At 39.5% G+C, this 4,726-nt stretch overlaps 1 non-coding gene across 1 annotated transcript; it reads left to right on the forward strand.

Annotated features, from left to right (window-relative positions):
- Nucleotides 1–3,664: 3,664 nt before the first annotated feature.
- LOC138986525 (U6 spliceosomal RNA) lies at nucleotides 3,665–3,766 on the forward strand. The gene has a single exon (XR_011463341.1). It is a non-coding gene; the product is annotated as a U6 spliceosomal RNA (small nuclear RNA).
- Nucleotides 3,767–4,726: the final 960 nt, after the last annotated feature.

Consider the following 4,726-nt stretch of genomic DNA (forward strand, 5'->3'; position numbering starts at 1 on the left):
TAGTATTCTGGCCTGGAGAATTTCATGGATTGTATAGTCCATGGAGTTGCAAAGAGTCAGACACGACTGAGGGACTTTCACTTTGCAATGCAGGGGACATAGGTTTGATCCCTGGTCAGGGAACTAAGATCCCACATACCGTAGAGTAACTAAGCCCTTGCACCACAACTACTGAGCCCACAGGCTTTGGAGTCTGAATGACGCAATGAAAGATCCCACATGAGGCAACAAAGATCCCACGCACTGTAATTAAGACCTGACACAGCCAAATAAATAAATATGTTTTTTAAAGAGTCTTCCAAACAAATCCAGTTGGATTGCCTGAAACTTTCATTGTGTAAGCCTCAGGCACCTGTTGAAGAAAGTGGTCAGACTCTAAGTACCTTCAGGCCAAGCCTGTGCCTGCTTTTTGAGTTTCGTACCCATAGTAGACATTTTTAAATCTTTATCAAAGGAAGACCAAAATAAGGAAGTAAAGATGGAAAGCAGGGAGGGAAAGAAGGAGGAGGGAAGGAAAAAAGAAAGGAAGGGAAAGAAGGAAATTAAGGAATCTGAAGAGCAAAATCATGTTCAATTTCTTCTGAGAACTGCTCAAAAATGATGTCTTATTTACATACATCTAAATACAAACTGATACAATGAGAGGAAAGCAGGATGAACTACATCAATTACAGGGCTGTATAAAGTGGGAAGCTGATACTGCAGTGGAGAAATCCTAAGTACAGAATTTCTGGGGCTTGCTACTTCTCCAAGTTGTGTCATCCTTATAGGAAACCTCAGTACTGCCAATGAAGACCCTGAAGCAAATGTTTCACTATGTCTCCATACTGAAAAATAAATCAAGTCTAAAATAAAAATAACTTCATCGACCCATCCAAATGCCACATGTTATAATGCAACTTGTAAACAAACTGTAGAGACTCAGTCTTGTCTTTCTGGTTCCAGGCTGTCACAATGTCTAAGGGATCTGCATGTAGAAGGGGTCATCTTAATTGGGAGAAATTTTTATTTACCAAAAATCACAAATATTAATTTAAATAGAATATTTAAAAAATGTAAATATTCCCAGAGGTAGAGAGAATATATGAAGAGATAAAACTATAGGAACCAGGAACTAAATTTGTGAGCAGGGAGATGGTAGACTAGATTTCTGCAGACTTGTATATGCTCTTAGAAATGCAATTCTCCATGTCAACTCTTCAGTTTCTTTATAATCATGTAATATTTGCCAAGCATATACCATCTGATAAGCTGGAAGAGAATGGTTACAACTTTGATAGCTGAAAGAAATCAACCTGAAGCAAAATGCCACTTAAAACACAACACAATAAAGTGAAAAATTCTCATTGAGACAAATTATCTTATATACCCCTTTTTCCTCAATGTATTTTGGAAAGAATATTCAATGTACACTCTACCAGTTACCTTCTTTACTAGGAACTCGCTTTATGGTGTTTGTAAACTTGTCAATTTAATCCAAAGCCATGGAAGTTTTTTAAAATGACATGAGTAGCACAAAATCTCACTGAAAATAACAATTTTGTTCAACCAGCAGATTATTTTTTTTCCCATTTCTATTCAGGTAGTTTATATAGTCGGAGAAGGCCATGGCACCCCACTCCAGTACTCTTGCCTGGAAAATCCCATGGATGGAGGAGCCTGGTGGGCTGCCGTCTATGGGGTTGCACAGAGTCGGACACAACTGAGCGACTTCACTTTCACTTTTCACTTTCATGCACTGGAGAAGGAAATGGCAACCCACTCCAGTGTTCTTGCCTGGAGAATCCCAGGGATGGGGGAGCCTGGTGGGCTGCCGTCTATGGGGTTGCACAGAGTCGGACACGACTGAAGTGACTTAGCAGTAGTTTATATAGTACATGTGAAAATCAGTACCATTAGCAGGGATATGAGAATGGATTGATGAATGTGCTAAAAGACAAATGACTGATTTTTTTTTTTCCCCAACTAAGCACAGCAGGAGCAAGGCCATTTATGGCTATTAGGAAACTTGGGAGAAATAAATGATTATCACCTTCAGTGAAGACAATGAGAACCATGCTAATATCAATCCCGGTTCCCATCAGGCTAATAAAGCAGCACTGAGACCACAAACTCAGAAACTCTCCAGTTTGTCTCAAGGACTTGCGCAAGTGACCATTGTGAGCTTAAGATGTGACACTCAATCCTGGGGCCCATGACCAGACAGTGTAACTACTGTGGAGGGTGTTAAATTCAGAAATTTGTTCCAACTATTATCGTCTGAATAAATACCTTCAAATCATGCTGAACCCCCAAATTCCATATGCTTGACATAAAATACTTAGAGAACTGGAGAGAAAATGCCCTCAACCTCCTAAATATTCTCTGATTAGCCTAAGTTCACACTTTCACCTGTTCTTGACTTCCAATAGCACTCTTTCAGACTTTGCCTATTCAGATTCAGCCTTAGTATTTCAAGTTTTGCCTAATTTCTCCCTGCAACTCACTTCCCTTCACTCCCCAAACACTGCTCTCACTTGGCTTTTCTCTTGCAGTCTTTCAAACTCCACTGTGACTCCCTCTGACAGATTCTTAAAATTTTCTCTGCACTGGCATTCTATCTTCACCTCTATTTTCTTTAGTTATTTAGTGACAGCTTTGAAATACCCTCTGCATAATTATGGAGAAGGCAATGGCACCCCACTCCAGTACTCTTGCCTGGAAAATCCCATGGACAGAGGAGCCAGGAAGGCTGCAGTCCATGGGATCGCTGAGGGTCGGATACGACTGAGTGACTTCACTTTCACTTTTCGCTTTCAAGCATTGGAGAAGGAAATGGCAACCCACTCCAGCGTTCTTGCCTGGAGAATCCCAGGGACAGGGGAGCCTGGTGGGCTGCCATCTATGGGGTTGCACAGAGTCGGACACGACTGAAGTGACTTAGCAGCAGCTGCGTAATTATGAACCTTGCTTACTATTTCCAGACCTCTCTGTTGCCCTCCAGATCCGTATATTCGATACATCTCTTAGACACTTCACTTGACTCAATCACAGATGGTGACACCTGCTATTCACCACTAATATTCAGCCTCCTTCTCTTTGGCCAGTAACACAAGAGAAATTAGAGAAGCCAGGTACTTTATCCTCTCTTGCAACTAGAGTTTTCCAAGTGACAAGTTCTGGCCGATGAGATACAAATAGTAGTTTTATGCAAAGACTTCTGGGAAAGCAAACTCTGTTGTTTGTTCCCCGCCCTCCTTCCCGTCTTCTTTTTTCTAATGCCTGGTGATAGTTTAGAGCCTTTTCACATATTTCTCAGCCTTTTAGATGTCCTCTTTTGTGATTTGTCTGTTCAACTCTTTTCCTTATTTTTCTATTATGGCACAGCTTTTAATTGATTGGTAGGAATCTGTCTGTATTCGAAAACAAGTCCCTGTTGGATATAGATCTTGAAAATATTCTATTATAGTCTCTGGGTTGCTTTTTCACTTTCTTACCAGTGTCCTTCAATGAACAAAAGTTCCTAATCCTAGTGTACTCTAATTTGTCATTTTTCTTTCCTTTATGGGTAATATTTTTCAAATCTTGTCCAGAAAATCTCTACTGACTCCAGAATCATGAAGATATTTTCTATTTCCCCTAAAAATTTGGTGGCTTTAATTTTGTTATTAGTACTGAAATCAATCTGGAATTGAGCACATATACCAAAATGGGAATGAAGCAGAGAAGATTAGCATGGCCCCTGTGCAAGGATGACACACATATCCATGAAACATTCCATATTTGGGGGCTTCCCTGATGGCTCAATGGTAAAGAATCCACCTGCAAGGCGGGAGACCTGGGTTTGATCCCTGGGGTGGGAAGATCCCCTGGAGGAGGGCATGGCAACCCACTCCAGTATTCTTGCCTGGAGAATCCCCATGGACAGAGGAGCCTGGTGAGCTACAGTCCATGGTGTCACAAAGAGTCGAACTTTTAAGCACACACACCATGTACCAACACCAGACTGTTTTAATCATCATAGCTTTATAATAGGACTTGGTATCTCGGAAGAACATCTTCCCACTTAGTTCTCCCTAAAGACTGTCTTGGCTAGTTTTTGGCCCTTTGATGTCCATATACATTTTAGAATCATTTTGTTAGATTCTTCAGAAGTAAAGAAATAATCTGCTCTGGTTTTGACTGTGATTCCATTGAGTCCACAGAAAAAAACTGGGAAAACTGCCATCTCTTAACATTGCATTTTCCAACCCATAAATTTATTATAGCCCTCCATTTATTTGGGTCTTGATTTTATTTTGAGAATGTTTTGTACTTTATGTTGTACATAGTTAGTTGCACATATTTTGGCATATTTTGTTAACTTTATTCCTAGGTATTTTATGCTATTGGAAGTAGTATATTTTAACATTTCATTTCCTATGTGTTTGCTTCTGCTATAACTGACTTTTGTAAATGTTGTAAGTTCCTAAGTAATTATGTTTGTTTGAAGATGCTTCTGAGTTTTTCTCATTTATACTCCACTTTTATTTCTTCAGTTACAACCCATATTTTTATTTCTTCTAATCTATATGCCTACTATTTCTTTTTCTTTACTTATTACACGGGTTCAAACTTCTTTTATAATGTTGAAAATAAGTGGTCAGAGCAGGTATCCTGTCTCATTCCCAGTCTCTGGGGGAAAGGTTTCAATATTTTGCAATCAATTATATGGATTACTATAGAATTTTTTTAGATATGCTTTATA

The sequence above is a fragment of the Bos mutus genome, chromosome X, assembly GCF_027580195.1.
Source record: "Bos mutus isolate GX-2022 chromosome X, NWIPB_WYAK_1.1, whole genome shotgun sequence".
Taxonomy (NCBI): domain Eukaryota; kingdom Metazoa; phylum Chordata; class Mammalia; order Artiodactyla; family Bovidae; genus Bos; species Bos mutus.